The sequence below is a fragment of the Phyllobates terribilis genome, unplaced genomic scaffold, assembly GCF_046119375.1.
Source record: "Phyllobates terribilis strain yellow unplaced genomic scaffold, ASM4611937v1 Scaffold_2__4_contigs__length_985480577, whole genome shotgun sequence".
Classification (NCBI taxonomy): domain Eukaryota; kingdom Metazoa; phylum Chordata; class Amphibia; order Anura; family Dendrobatidae; genus Phyllobates; species Phyllobates terribilis.
In genome coordinates, this window is record NW_027362762.1 from 841,115,519 (window position 1) to 841,132,502 (window position 16,984).

At 39.7% G+C, this 16,984-nt stretch overlaps 1 long non-coding RNA gene across 1 annotated transcript in view; it reads right to left on the reverse strand.

The window, feature by feature from the left end:
- Window positions 1–2,390: 2,390 nt before the first annotated feature.
- LOC141253016 (uncharacterized) overlaps window positions 2,391–16,984 on the reverse strand; it is a 210,479-nt gene continuing 195,885 nt past the window's right edge. The window contains exons 2-3 of the long non-coding RNA XR_012314196.1: window positions 9,303–9,420; window positions 2,391–2,561 (exon numbers count right to left, since the gene is read on the reverse strand). This is a non-coding gene — a long non-coding RNA (uncharacterized lncRNA). The remainder of the gene's footprint in view (window positions 2,562–9,302; window positions 9,421–16,984) is intronic.

Below are 16,984 nucleotides of genomic sequence, written 5' to 3' on the forward strand. Positions count from 1 at the left end.
GTTCATGTCACTTCTTTGAGTCTGGTACTGATGGAATATGCTCTAAACTAGGCACTGTCCAATCTAAAGGCTGCAAAAATTGCTTCAAAACAACTCTTCAGATACTCTTCAATTTTGCTTGAAGAAATGCTTCAAGAAATGAAAAACTCCTCCAAAAACTCCCCAAAAAAGGGGCTTCATGAAGTGGTACTGAGTAACAATCTAGCAAAAGGTTGCTTATTATTTTGGATATGCAACAAGAAAAGACAAGAATTTGCATACAAGTTTTATGCGAGTTACAGCCACATGTAGTTAACATTAAAGGATTGGTAAAGTCTGACAAAGTTGCAAGCAGTCTGAGACCAAAAATCAAGCAGGTTTGTGCATCTTTTGTGTCCCAAAATGCAATGTGAAATACGCCCCATCACTAGTAGGCTAGGGTCACATGACCGTTTTTGTTCCATCCGAGAAAACCTATTTGATTATGCTAATCAGACTCTGATCATCATTTGATCAAAGTAGGATGCAATTTTCTCGGAGATGAAGAGAGAAAAATAAGTTTCTCTACCTCCTTCATGCAGTCAATTTGTGAAAATCGGACTGCACTCAGATGTTGTCTGAGTGCGGTCTGATTTTTTTCACGGACCCATCGACACGAACAGGCGAATGCTATCTGATTTTTGGAGACAAATTGTTCATGCTGCAATTTTTTTCGCAGATCACTCGGTCGGAGTTAAAAAAATTGGACATGTGCACAGACCCATAAAATAACATGCGTACGAGTGTTATCTGTCAAAACTACAGATAGCACTTGTCCCATTTATACGGTCACCTGAAAAATGAGAATGTCACTTCTTTTATCCGCTCCAAGGTTTCCGAACCCTGAAGTGGTTAAAAGAAGTGATATAAGATGGAACATGTGCACCGCAATGTTATTTTTCATTATTCGAAGCGATTTTTTTCTGGAAAAAGACGCAGTTTACACGTACCGTAAATAGGATATTGGGAGATAGGAATGTGACTATCCTTTGAAATATAGATCCTAATATTCAACAGCACTTAGGCTGTTATAACATAAGCATTGTTTCCGCTTACTGTAATTCTCTACAGGGCATTTAAAAAAAAAAATGAAACATGAAATATTTTTTCTCCATGCTCCATAGACACATTCAAAGTATTTCATCCGTAATTTGAAACATGCAATGAGATGCTTTATATGAAGATCTGTGGTGCTTACTTCAGCCTCTGTGTCTTACCTTAATTAAATTATTTATCTTTGGGAAAGTGAGAGAAATCAGACAACACTTTCAACCCTATGTTACTGCAGAGATGAACTGTAACAGCAGTTTCAATAAATATTCAGCGACAAATCCCCCCGAGGACTCAACCATGATAAAACAGTATTGAATTAAAATGTTTCTCTCTTATGCACTAGGAAAGAAATTAGTAAGGGTTTGCATTAATTGAAATCCAGTTCTCTGTGTATATCAATTCCCTTTTATCCCACAGGGAATGACTGCAGTGAAGGAATCACAAAGCAACAGATTAATCCAAACATTGCCAGCGACAGAGACAAATTGAGACTTTAAAGCTTCCTGTGAGATAAATTGCTATTAGAAAGCTGTTCTTATCATATCCAATAATGAGTTCAGAAAGTGTCTATTCAATAATATATTTTCTGACAAGATATTTTTTTTTCTTAGACAGACAGATGGGTTGAGGCCGGCTGGGCGATTACTGTAATTGTACTTTGCTGTGCAATATTCCATTATATTATCCAGTTGCTATGTTACACCAAGGCTCATACAACTCCCTCGTCGGTTTGACAGTTTGGTTATGTTGTTTTCTTGTTCTCTTTACTAGGGTCATAAATATTACAATTCAGTGCAAATGAGCAGTAATACAAATTGGAGCTATTATCAGCTGTATTGATTTTTTTAAGCAAGTATATAAAGGAAAATGACCAGAATCATGTATTATCCAAAGGCAAAGACCGCAGTCGGTAGATTGATCTCTTCATAGCGCAATTTGATGTATGTTATCCAAAAATGTATAATTTTTATTAATTAAACATCTAATCTTATTGTTGACTTAAAGTAAAATACAAAATGTCGCTCGTTTTTATCATCGTAGGTTCCAAAGCTGAATTAGCGGTTGAACAATTACATTTATGGCTTTAACTTAAAGGTGTGACAAACACAAGCTAAAGGAATTAAAACAATTTCATGAATCAGCTGAGCCATCTGTTTCAAAATTCACAGGAAGAAAACACAACTGAATTGATTTGAAGATTTTTTGGACTTTATTTTAAAAAATGTCAATGTTTTTACTAGCCATATAAACAAACCATAAAATATCACATTTTTCATACTGGTTACTAGAGAAATTATAACAAAACCTGATATTTCCTGTCTTCTATAGCTTACTTGCTCCTGTCACCAAGAAGCTTTATGTTCATCTCTCCTCTCTTTCCATCTTTAGGTGAGGAGGCTCTTCTTGAAGAACGAATTAGTTTATAGATTTTTGATTATTAATTTCCTTCATTATACTTGGCATTAAGCAGATACACAGAGGAAAGGGATCTGTAGAGATGGAGCAAGTTGTTAGTTGTCATGGCATGTGATGTTGTATCTATATTTTTAGTTATGCTACATTATCTATTTTAGTAGATAAGATAGTCTAGTTTGCTTGCATTTAAGCTAGATATTTATTCCCAAAATTATATTTGTTGCATTTGTTATATGAACATTGAATTCTCATATTGATATAATATATTACTAACAGATCATCTATAGCTAGAGTTAAGCAAAAAGATCATGGTCCACTAGCAATGTCAGTAGTCCATGGCTGCTCCACAAGACCCCTGAGAACCTCCTATTATGTAAGCCTGTTTCCTTGTTCCCCTAAATTTGAATGAATACAAACTTTAGCATTAGCCTATATGTAAACCAATATGGTATATTTAGAAGCTACACAATGTACCCAAAACAATACCCTATAGTGCTCTATTGATGAAAAAAAAATTACTTTCTAAATAGGGAGATGAGAAATCAAAAGGTTTTTTTTACCTCTTTCAAAGCCAAAATGATCTGGTTTTGAAGGGTTTAGTAATTATATTTTAATATTCCACATTAATTGTGCCATCTGCGTTTCCTCATTTGCAAAGGTATCAAAATGGCATTAACAGTGCCATCAAAGTGTTTCCATTAATAGTAACGTGTGTACACTTTAACAATGTTTCCTGCAATGACCACCACAGTCAGTAACCGTGACAGCCTCAGGACCCCCAGTAAAAGGAATAATTCTATTGATTCTAATCTTCTCACCTTCTTGTGGTCCATTTTAGAACAATATTTTCACTTGAATTGAGAACTTGGAAATTTTGGCTTATGATTGTCAGTAAATCGTGATTGTGTTAGGCTTTGCCGTTCAATATTTATAGGTAGCAGGAACAACTTTCATTTTTTCCTTTGTCCATAAGCAACCTTAACAAAGAGGTCAACCCTTCTATGATTAAAGAGAGCATCTCTAACCTTCCTTGTGAGATTTTTGAGATAACAATCTCTTTCAAATCTATAGAAATTTATCCAACATCTGTCAAAACTATGGCCAGCATAATTCAGAGGCAAGCTCCATTATCACAAATATCCATGTTTTACTCTATAACACTATGGCATTTCAGAGAAAAAAAGGCTTTAAAGGGAATCTGTCAACAGGTTTTTGCTACCTCATCTGAGAGCAAAACACTCACTTGTGTTTTACATGACTTGGGACTCATTGAGATATCAGAATCTTTGTGGTTTCCTCATCTGAGAGCAACATAATGTAGGCAAAGAGACCCTGAATCCAACAATGTATCACTTAGATTACTGGGTGCAGCAGTTCAGGCACAATCTGAGTTTTTAGATTTAGCAAAACAGCAGAGCTGAGGAAGCTAACCCCACCCACACCAGGCTCTGTATGTACAATGTCCATAGGCAGTGAGCTGCTCATCACAGGAGGGGGTGTTGCTGGACCATGAGGCACGTGCTGTTGTGTCCCAACTATGATAAGCTCCTGGTGCTAAAACAATCATTACAAATAAACAAAACCACGGAATTTGATAGGAGACGCATTGCTGAAATCTGTGTTTTAACCCCTACAGCATGCTGTCCGCAGATTACATAGCAAAAATCTGCTGACAGATTCCATTTAAAGTGTAAGCGTCTTTTTCATTTTTATTTCATAAATCAATAGTACGTGTGAAAATAAGCACCTACAGTTAGGTCCATATATATTTGGACAGAGACAACATTTTTCTAATTTTGGTTCTAGACATTACCACAATGAATTTTAAACAAAACAATTCAGATGCAGTTGAAGTTCAGACTTTCAGCTTTCATTTGAGGGTATCCACATTAAAATTGGATGAGGGGTTAAGGAGTTTCAGCTCCTTAACAAGTGCTACCCTGTTTTTAAAGGGACCAAAAGTAATTGGACAATTGTTGCTATTTCATGGACAGGTGTGGGCAATCCCTTAGTTAAGTCATTCTCAATTAAGCATATAAAAGGCCTGGAGTTGATTTGAGGTGTAGTGCTTGCATTTGGAAGGTTTTGCTGTGAAGTAAACATGCGGTCAAAGGAGCTCTCCATGCAGGTGAAACAAGCCATCCTTAAGCTGCAAAAACAGAAAAAACCCATCCGAGAAATTGCTACAATATTAGGAGTGGCAAAATCTACAGTTTGGTACATCCTGAGAAAGAAAGAAAGCACTGGTGAACTCATCAATGCAAAAAGACCTGGGCGCCCATGGAAGACAAAAGTGATGGATGATCGCAGAATAATCTCCATAGTGAAGAGAAACCCCTTCACAACAGCCAACCAAGTAAACAACACTCTCCAGGAGGTAGGTGAATCAATATCCAAATCTACCATAAAGAGAAAACTGCATCAAAGTAAATACAGAGGGTTCACTGCACGATGCAAGCCACTCATAAGCATCAAGAATAAAAAGGCTAGACTGGACTTTGCTAAAAAACATCTAAAAAAGCCAGCACAGTTCTGTAAGAACATTCTTTGGACAGATGAAAGCAAGATCAACCTCTACCAGAATGATGGAAAGAGAAAAGTATGGCGAAGGCATGGTACAGCTCATGATCCAAAGCATATCACATCATCTGTAAAACACGGCGGAGGCAGTGTGATGCCTTGGGCATTTATGGCTGCCAGTGGCACTGGGTCACTAGTGTTTATTGATGATGTGACACAGGACAGAAGCAGACGAATGAATTCTGATGTATTCAGAGTCATACTGTGTGCTCAGATCCAGCCAAATGCAGCCAAACTGATTGGTCGTCGTTTCATACTACAGATGGACAATGCCCCAAAACATAAAGCCAAAGCAACCCAGGAGTTTATTAAAGCAAAGGCAAAGAAGTGGAATATTCTTGAATGGCCAAGTCAGTCACCTGATCTCAACCCAATTGAGCATGCATTTCACTTGTTAAAGACTAAACTTCAGACAGAAAGGCCCACAAACAAACAGCAACTGAAAACCACCGCAGTGAAGGCCTGGCAGAGCATCAAAAAGGAGGAAACACAGCGTCTGGTGATGTCCATGAGTTCAAGACTTCAGACAGTCATTGCCAACAAAGGGGTTTCAACCAAGTACTAGAAATTAACATTTTATTAACAGTTATTTAATCTGTCCAATTACTTTTGGTCCCTTTAAAAACAGAGTGGCACATGTTAAGGAGCTGAAACTCCTAAACCCTTCATCCAATTTTAATGTGGATACCCTCAAATGAAAGCTGAATGTCTGAACTTCAACTGCTTCTGAATTGTTTTGTTTAAAATTCATTGTGGTAATGTCTAGAACCAAAATTAGAAAAATGTTGTCTCTGTCCAAATATATATGGACCTAACTGTATGTAATATATCTTATCATAAAAATTTGCTTCTGCCAGAATTGATCACTCATTATCAAAATTCTCAATTCTGAAGTAAAATCTGTATTCAGCGAAGACAGACTTTCCCATTACTGAGATAGGAGATGGTAGCTGCTACTAATAAGATTCTATCTAGATAGGAGGAGGAGGGAGGAGCTCTGCCTCTAGCTCCTCCCTCCTCCCATCTACATAGAACCTTATCAGTGATTGACAGCCAGCTCTGGTCTGATGTTTTAATTTCTTGGGGCGTCCTTACAGCTGCCACTCACATTGTTGAGAATGGTGACTGTAGCCACTCCGGAACACCTATATAATTTAAAGCCGGTGTCTCCCTGAAGCTGAACTTTTAATACAGCAGCCGGGCACCTTTCTAATGCTACTAACCAGCAGATTAACCCCATATTTACAGGTTACTAGCGTTATCCGACATGACAGGTTCCCTTTAAATAAAAGCAGCATATAATTATTCATACTCTATTTAATCACTGCACATCAGCATACTGTGAATATTTATGCTCTTCTGAAATAATTATTTATCTCGAACATTATTCAGAGACATCATTTTTTTCAAGCTGAAAGAAAAAGCTGAATTATTACCTGCAGCACTAAAAGAGAAATGAAACAAAGGAAAGAAAAAATAAAAAATGATCAATAAGGACAAGAAAGCTGAGAGTGACACATGAAATCATCAATTGTAAAGAAAATAAACAATAGTAGGAAGATTGATACATATGAGTGGGTTGAATGTACGTCAGCTCGTGTTTTGCAGCATCTAATAGATTGATGCCTGAGAGTTTTGCATTGCTGGAATGTTTCAGAAAAAGCTGATAAGTTAAATGCATGCAGTAAGGATATCTGTGTCATACTAAATAAGAAAAAATGTGCCTAGAACGCCACACTCCAGATTCTATATTCTGTCTTATATAATTTTCAACATTCCTGTTTTCTGAACCAGTCTATTGAGAATTCTACCACAATGAGCACATAGAAAAGTAGTTCAGAAAAAAGTTTGAGTCTGGATTAATATTCATGCACAGACCGGCTGGATGATACAATAGAGGTAAAACGTGCTCCTGAAGGATTTGGCAATACTAATAATTGCTGGCACTCCTTAGCTTCCGCTGACATAGAAAACGCTAGATAATAGATTCTTTTTAATTCTTACAGATGTTTTGGGATTAAACAATGCCTGATTCCCTTGCATTAAATTAAAGCGATGTTTATCAGGGTACCTGTTTCATTATTTCAATTCTCTAAGCACAGATAAACAAGTTATTGCAAAGTAATTAATATGATTCATCAGGTAAGTATGATTATGGTCATACCAAACCTCTATATTTTTTTTATTTTGGCAATGAAAAAAAGTTTAGAAATGGAATTAAAAAATTAGTTTGAGTTGCCATTTTCTGAGACCAATAACTCTTCTTTTATTTGGCCATTGATTACACTGTTTGAGCACTTGGCTTTTGGGAGGCAAGCTGATATTTTTATTGATACCATTATGAAGTACATAAGATGTTTTAATCACTTTTTATTGCATTTTCTTTGGAGTTACGGTGATGGAAAAGCAGCAATTTTGTCGCTTTGATTATTTTTTTGCTTTACGTCATCTACTGTATGGGTTAAACACTTTTTATATTTTGATAAATTGGACTTTTAAAAATGTGATAAAACTGAATATATTTATATTTCAATTTTAGCTAAATTGGAGGTAATTTGATTTTTTTCATTTTTTATAAACTTTTACCTTTTTAGTCCAACTGGAAGAGTTCAATCTGCAATCATCTGATTGGTTCTTTTGTATACTGCAATACAGCGGAGCTCCAGTTGTTGCAGATACAGACAGATTCCAGCACTATAACACAGCAGGTATCTGAAGGGTATGGTGCTGGCTCAGCTCTTGAGCCAGTTCTATACATTTTCACTTGACATGCTCCATTTATTGGTGGCAGATGTCAGGAATGAGTTAAACACTTTGCAATGCAGTCACCGGTATCTCTTTTAGCAACTATATTTTGAAGATAATATTCACCTCTCACTGTTACACAAAACTAAACTTACAACATCATGGTACCTGAAAATATTTTTTATCTGAATGCAAGCTTATTTCTACACTGGAAGGTGTAACAGATAGCTGGAATGGCAAAATATATGCTTAAAATATACCTTGCCAAGATTTATATACATCAATGTAGCAAGATATCCCAATACAGAAAACTGTAACAGGACACCTAACCTAACACGTTCAATGGTTTTTGATGTGTTATACATTTTTTGTAACATGGTATAATAAACGCATAGTGTGTTAATAAATGCTACATCTGTGGGTATTTATTCCCTTCAACTAACGTTTTATATATAATCTACTTAGTTGGGTATATTTTTCCAAACAGCCTTATAAAAGGTGTATAACATATGACGATGCCTGCCTCTAATTATTCTGTAAAAATACCATTGTCTCTTCCAATAAAAAGCTTTCTGTTGCTTGAGGGTTATTTTGTGACAAATTGGTCCGGTTTGTTCCGTATCACCTAAAGTTGCTGACTGATAGCCAAGTTGCTCTAAAGTTTGTCATCATAGAACTATGTCTGGGAAATTAAAATTTGAGATAGATTCTGTCTCTGTATTACGTAAGAGCAGTAATTAAAAGTATATATACACTTTTCAACATTGAAATTACAACACCAAGAAAGAAAAGTCATGGAATTATGGAAAGATACTGTATGTTAATAATCTGCAAATGATGAAAACATGGAAACAATTTTCAAAACATCTTCATTTATTCCTTTATCGAATAAGAGCACCACCTACGGAAACATCACTCACAAATAGTACAGAAATGCATGCTTTTACATGCTATCAATAAGGTTATTTATGGTTGTTTGAGGAATATTCTGCCATGCTGAATGCATGTTGGCATATAAATCATCAAGATCTGCTGCTGGCAGCTTCCTTTTGCAACTGCCGACCAATGACATCCCAGGTGTGCTCAAAGGTAGACAAGTCTGGAGACGCTGAAGGCGATGGTAGAATGTTTAGGACACACAGGCTGCTTACAGTAGCATAAGCAAAATGCAGTCTTGCTTTGACGTGTTGAAAAACCGCTCCTTGGACACCTTGGAGAAATGGCCATACCACTGGTTCGACAACTGATCCATTCTGCACTGCAAGCGACTAAAACTCGCCCAACTTGAGTCCCGTTGGATTTGGACTCTCAATACCTTGCATCCCAATGGATTAAACGAAAACATAAGTTATGCACCCTTCCTCTGATCATCCATCACGTTTTGCTTATATATATAATTGTATACGCATAATTCTTATATTTCCATCGTAACTGGTTCTTACGGTCAAACTCTGTTTTTAATCTTTTATTGTTAATTGTTTTTAACTTACCCTTTTCTCCATGTTGTTTAGGACCTTCTTTCCCCTCTCTTCATCTCTGGTCATTCTTTCCTCCCTGCATCTTTATTGTGAACCACTCCATTGGTTTTGTGAACATCTACATTCTCATCTGCAAAAAAGAAAATAAGAAAAAGAACAATTCATATTCATATTTTATGATGTGTGTTACTTCTATATATATTTGTATAAATGTGTGTCGGTTATAATATACACTGTTGTAATATACTATTCTGTCCATGCAAATATGGAGATCTTTGATTTTGCTTTGAATTATGTAGATGTTATGTGGATTCTAATACACTATCTTAATGTACCATTTTTGGTGCGTTATATTCGATAATATACTGCTTTAGTCTACACAACTCTCTATTCATATGATTATATCCTGATTGTGTGTTTCTTAAATTTTTGCATAATCGTTTGTTTTGAAAGAGTGATACATATATATAGACAGGTTCACATTTGACTATCTATATTGATTGTGTTCTGCAGGTGGTTTATACATTAGTCACATATCCATGCTGCAACTAGTAAGTGTTGCTTGGCTACCCTTCTTCCTCCCCTTTTCGCTCTACCTTTGTGGTTTTTTATTTAGTATACACATGTATATGAAAGATGCAGTTTAATGAGCTCCTTCACATGTACCTTACGTTCAGAGATATTCTTGACCAGGTACTCATGCGTGCTATGCGATCCTTGGCGCCTGCCGGCTTTCTGTGTCCTCAGTGGCGCCAGATGTCAGTGCCTTTAGCCCTGCCGCCGGATGTCATGTGACACGGACGCCGGCCGGCGTTTCGGCTCCCATGGTTACGCATGCGTCATTTCCGGTCCTCGGCGTCTCTCGGCGCCTATATATACAGATACACCTGTCATTCCTGCATGCCCCCTGACGAAGGGAGACGGAAATGCGCGTCGGGGTTTCCGCTCCACGTGCGCACCTTCCTTATATATACTCTTGCATCCATCTGACTGTCCTTTGGCGTTGGCCTGTCATTTCCTGGTATGTATACAGAGAGCGATTTGTGGACCTTATATGTTTTCAGATGTATTGAGTGGTAGGAACAATCATTCGACTATTTAATTTAATATGTAAGGGTATTATAGTGTATACCATATGTTCCAATTTACAATCTATGGATACTTTTGTGTTACAGTTATTACTAAGAGAGTACCTTTTTGGTAACACATATGGTTATTAGAGATGAGCGTTGTTCTACTCGAACTGTTCGCCAATCTCAAATTCGAGCTGTTTTGGGCGGTGTTCGAGCCGGTTGGCTTACACGAACAATTTGAGAAAAATTCGGCTGTTCGAGGTTATGTTCGATAACTGTTCGTGCACCAAAATCATAACTGGATTTTTTCTCAATAATGATGAAAATTAATGTTAATACGCAGTTTGAGTGTACAGCGGGGCGGGGGGAGGGGCAGGGGATGGATCTCTGCAGGAACAATGAAGATCTCCATTTTTTTTTCTCTTTCCCGCATTTGCAGTGGGGAGGTGCAATCTGTCAGCCTATCAGCAGCGCACACACGGAGCGAAGTGCTTTTTTTCACACAAGCAAGGGCATGTGTGATTGGCAGTGTATGTCACATGTCCTTGCCCTATAAGACCAAGCCATTTTCCCCGTCGCCACCATTTTCTCACTGCTGCAGCTGCGTGTTAGACGGCACCGCTGTTGCTGTGTGCGCTATACCTTGTTAATTTCAAGCCAATTTTCGCACAAATATACAGATAGCTTGGGAGTAGGGAATAGTTGTGATTGCAGTCCTTTTAAGGACTAGGTTACAGCATTTCCTACGACTTTTATCAGGCAGGTCTGTGCTCTTAAATAGATAGATTGTGGGAGTAAAGACTAATTGTAATTGGAGTCCTTTTCAGGACTAGGTTACATCAGTTCCTATCAGTTTTTGCCAGGCAGGTCTGTGCCAGTGCTGTGCAAGTTTTTTTCACAGCATTTGGCTGAATCTAGCAAAGCTAATCCTTTTTGGCCTATTGCAGAGTGTGTTAGTCAGTGGAGTAGCCTATCTGTGTTGCAAGATATACCACCTGTGTATAGAATACCAATTTTTTTACTGCACCTAGTGAAGTAAAATCTTTTGGGCATAGCATCATTCTATTAGTCCATCTATACTGACCTCCATCAGGTTGCAAACTGAATATAATTTTTTTCTGCATCTAGCTCTGAAAAAATATTTGGGCTTCTAGCGGTGTGTGGGACTTGGTCTATTAGTCCATCTATACTGACCTCCATCAGGTTGCAAATTAAAAATAATTTTTTTCTGCATCTAGCTCGGAAAAATATTTGGGCTTCTAGCAGTGTGTGGGACTTGGTCTATTAGTCCATCTATACTGACCTCCATCAGGTTGCAAATTAAAAATAATTTTTTTCTGCATCTAGCTCTGAAAAAATATTTGGGCTTCTAGCAGTGTGTGGGACTTGGTCTATTAGTCCATCTATACTGACCTCCATCAGGTTGCAAATTAAAAATAATTTTTTTCTGCATCTAGCTCTGAAAAAATATTTGGGCTTCTAGCAGTGTGTGGGACTTGGTCTATTAGTCCATCTATACTGACCTCCATCAGGTTGCAAATTAAAAATAATTTTTTTCTTCATTTATCTCTGAAAAAATATTTGGGCTTCTAGCAGCGTGTGGGACTTGTTCTATTAGTCCATCTATACTGACCTCCATCAGGTTGCAAATTAAAAATAATTTTTTTCTGCATCTAGCTCTGAAAAAATATTTGGGCTTCTAGCAGTGTGTGGGACTTGGTCTATTAGTCCATCTATACTGACCTCCATCAGGTGGCAAATTAAAAATAATTTTTTTCTGCATCTAGCTCTGAAAAAATATTTGGGCTTCTAGCAGTGTGTGGGACTTGGTCTATTAGTCCATCTATACTGACCTCCATCAGGTTGCAAATTGAATAAAAAAATTTTCTGCATCTAGCTCTGAAAAAATATTTGGGCTTCTAGCAGTGTGTGGGACTTGGTCTATTAGTCCATCTATACTGACCTCCATCAGGTTGCAAATTGAATAAAAAAAATTTCTGCATCTAGCTCTGAAAAAATATTTGGGCTTCTAGCGGTGTGTGGGACTTGGTCTATTAGTCCATCTATACTGACCTCCATCAGGTTGCAAATTAAAAATAATTTTTTTCTGCATCTAGCTCTGAAAAAATATTTGGGCTTCTAGCAGTGTGTGGGACTTGGTCTATTAGTCCATCTATACTGACCTCCATCAGGTTGCAAATTAAAAATAATTTTTTTCTGCATCTAGCTCTGAAAAAATATTTGGGCTTCTAGCAGTGTGTGGGACTTGGTCTATTAGTCCATCTATACTGACCTCCATCAGGTTGCAAATTAAAAATAATTTTTTTCTGCATCTAGCTCTGAAAAAATATTTGGGCTTCTAGCAGTGTGTGGGACTTGGTCTATTAGTCCATCTATACTGACCTCCATCAGGTTGCAAATTAAAAATAATTTTTTTCTTCATTTATCTCTGAAAAAATATTTGGGCTTCTAGCAGCGTGTGGGACTTGTTCTATTAGTCCATCTATACTGACCTCCATCAGGTTGCAAATTAAAAATAATTTTTTTCTGCATCTAGCTCTGAAAAAATATTTGGGCTTCTAGCAGTGTGTGGGACTTGGTCTATTAGTCCATCTATACTGACCTCCATCAGGTTGCAAATTAAAAATAATTTTTTCTGCATCTAGCTCTGAAAAAATATTTGGGCTTCTAGCAGTGTGTGGGACTTGGTCTATTAGTCCATCTATACTGACCTCCATCAGGTTGCAAATTAAAAATAATTTTTTCTGCATCTAGCTCTGAAAAAATATTTGGGCTTCTAGCAGTGTGTGGGACTTGGTCTATTAGTCCATCTATACTGACCTCCATCAGGTTGCAAATTAAAAATAATTCTTTTCTTCATTTATCTCTGAAAAAATATTTGGGCTTCTAGCAGCGTGTGGGACTTGTTCTATTAGTCCATCTATACTGACCTCCATCAGGTTGCAAATTAAAAATAATTTTTTTCTGCATCTAGCTCTGAAAAAATATTTGGGCTTCTAGCAGTGTGTGGGACTTGGACTATTAGTCCATCTATACTGAGCTCCATCAGGTTGCAAATTAAAAATAATTTTTTTCTGCATCTAGCTCTGAAAAAATATTTGGGCTTCTAGCAGTGTGTGGGACTTGGTCTATTAGTCCATCTATACTGACCTCCATCAGGTTGCAAATTAAAAATAATTTTTTTCTTCATTTATCTCTGAAAAAATATTTGGGCTTCTAGCAGCGTGTGGGACTTGTTCTATTAGTCCATCTATACTGACCTCCATCAGGTTGCAAATTAAAAATAATTTTTTTCTGCATCTAGCTCTGAAAAAATATTTGGGCTTCTAGCAGTGTGTGGGACTTGGTCTATTAGTCCATCTATACTGAGCTCCATCAGGTTGCAAATTAAAAATATTTTTTTTCTGCATCTAGCTCTGAAAAAATATTTGGGCTTCTAGCAGTGTGTGGGACTTGGTCTATTAGTCCATCTATACTGACCTCCATCAGGTTGCAAATTAAAAATAATTTTTTTCTGCATCTAGCCCAGCCAATAGTTTTGGCCTAATACCACAGTTTGGCCACTCAGCTCTGCTCGGTTACCATCCATTGTTTTTTTGTGCAAACAACTCCAGAGTTGTGAATTAGTTAACCACCAAAATGAGTGGAAAAAGGCCTGCTGCTGGTGGAAAGGGGAATAGGCGTGTTGGGAAGGGGAAAAAAGGTTGTGTCCGTGGGGTAGGTGCAGAAGAAAGACCATCTTCCAGCCAAACTAAAATGTCTACTTCTTTTAGCGGACAATGTGATAAGATCGCTTTCTTACGGCCACTCCAATCGCTACAAATTCCAGATGAGGCACAAAAACAGCAGGTGCTTCAACGGATATCAAGTGCTCCTTTAAGTGGGCTCTCCTCCACATCAACTTCAACATCACAAATACTCCAGTCCTCAAAGGTGTCACCCAAATCGCACTTGCTTCCTCACAGCTCCCAAATCTCCAGCTGCCCGTCTGAGTATGAGGTAGAACAGATGGTTGAGTCTGCAGAGCTGTTTACTCATACTATAGCCTGGGAATCAGAGGTCGACTCCAGCGCTTCTGTGAATCCAGACGAGGAAATGATCTGCACTGATGCCCAGAATCTTTATGAGTCGGATCCAGGACCAGACGCAGAAGGTTCTGACCATAATGTAGACCCTCATTCCCAAACTGTAACTCCTGTTGGTGGAGACAATGAGGAAGACGATGATAAGACTCAAATACCTGATTGGAGCGACAGCTTTAGTTTTTTGTCAGGGCAGGAACAGGTTGGCTCTGAGGACGACGGGTGTGATAACGCACAGGGTGATGATGATGAGGTCGGAGATCCCACTTACTGTCAACCCACAGTCAGCCAAGAGATGAGGTCAGCAGAGGAGGTGGAGGAAGATGCTAGTGACGACGAGGTCAGGTTGCGCCTTCCTGGACAGAGACGTAGTACTGGAAGCACGTCAACAACTACATCCTCAAACACAACTCTGCCTCTCACCACAAGTCGTGGTGGCTCTTCAGGTCGCATGGGTGCTAAGCCTTGCATAGCCTGGGCATTTTTTCAGATCGATAAAGATGACCCAACTCGTGTTATCTGTAACATTTGTCAGCAAAAGCTAAGTAGAGGCCAAAAAATACATAGTTTGAGTACTTCATGCATGAACCGGCACATGGACATGAAGCATAAGTTGCAGTGGGAAGCTCAGTGTGCTACAATGCGGCCTAGCCGGCCGGGCCAATCACCGTCTGCCATATCTTGTGCATCCGCGGCCTCTTCATCCTCTGTGACTGGGGGGACAGCAGTCACACCTGTTTTGGGGCGCAGACCTGCCACCTCTTTACCCGCAACAGCCAGCGTGATTGGCAGGTCATCATTTTCTTTGGAGGTGGTAACACCAGCTGGTGTTGAGCGCTGTCCGACATCGATAGCACCACCTTTGGATCAAGGCAACCTAACATGTCCGCCTGCATCTTCCTCACAAACCGGCAGTTTGCCGGGGACACCCTTATCAACCCCGTCTAAGCACAATAGCCAGCCCTCGGTCCCTCAGATGTGGACAAGTAAAAGACCATTTCCTCCTAGCCATGAGAAAGCTAAGAGGTTGAATTTCACCATCTGCAAGCTCTTGGCTATAGAAATGCTGCCTTTCCGCCTGGTGGACACAGAGGATTTTCGAGACCTTATGTCCGTCGCAGTGCCCCAGTACCAGATGCCCAGTCGGCACTACTTCTCAAAGAAAGGTGTGCCTGCGCTCCACCAGCATGTCGCACACAACATCACCGCTTCTTTGATAAACTCTGTGTGTGACAGGGTGCATTTCACCACAGACACTTGGACGAGTAGGCATGGACAGGGGCGTTACATGTCGCTGACTGGGCACTGGGTAACTATGGTGACAGCAGGACAAGGGGCTGCTGTCCAAGTCTTGCCGTCCCCACGAGTTGTGCGTCAATCCTCTTTATGTCAAAGTTCCTCCACTGCTTCTGCCTCCTCAACCTCCTCTCGGTCTTCCACCTGCACCCAAAGCCTGTCTGGTCATGCCACAAGCTTTCTAACTGCGCAGAAGGGATCCTGCACACCTCCTTACTATGCTGGCAGTAGGGCTCAACGTCATCAGGCGGTTTTTACATTGAAATGTCTGGGAAATGTGAGTCACACAGCTGAGGAGTTGTGGTCAGCTCTGGAGAACCAATTTCATGAATGGTTGTCTCCACTGGACCTGAAACCAGGGAAGGCCGTGTGCGACAATGCTGCAAACCTGGGTGCGGCCCTTCGCCGGGGCAATGTCACACACGTGCCTTGTATGGCTCACGTGTTGAACCTGGTTGTCCAGCAATTTTTAGCCCACTATCCCAGACTAGATGGCCTTCTGCAGAGGGCACGGTCGCTGTGTGCTCACTTCCGCCGTTCGCATCCCGCAGCTCAGCGACTTACATCTCTACAGAAGTCGTTGGGCCTGCCACTTCACCGGCTAAAATGCGATGTGCCTACCCGGTGGAATTCAACTCTGCACATGTTGCAGCGACTGTGGCAGCACCAACAAGCCCTGGTGCAATACGTTCTGACGTATAGCCTGGGCCAACGAGATTCAGAGGTGGGGCAAATCACGCTGGAGGAGTGGTCTCAGATCAGGAACCTATGCACCCTTCTGCACAGTTTTGAAATGGCGACGAAGATGTTTAGTGCTGACGATGCCATTATCAGCATGACTATTCCGGTGATTTACATGCTGGAGCACATGTTAAACAGAATTCGGAGTCAGGTGGTGACACAAGAGGAGGTGGAGGAAGTAGAGGAGGAGGAGTTGTATGCGGAAGGGCTAACATCTGCAAGGTCCAGACGGTCGGCAGTACCAAGGCGGCAGGCATGTGAGGGTGGGGGAGATGGTTTTACCAGGGCGCATGGTAGCAGCCAAACTAGTGAGGAAGGTGCAGGAGCCCAGGAAGAAGTGGAGGACGAACTGATGGAAGACTCATCAGATGAGGGAGACCTTGATCACATTTCTGTTGTGCGAGGTTGGGGGGAGAGGACAGAGGAAGGAAGCATGATTGTTACCTCGCCACCAACACAACAGGGACTTGGTGCTCCTGGA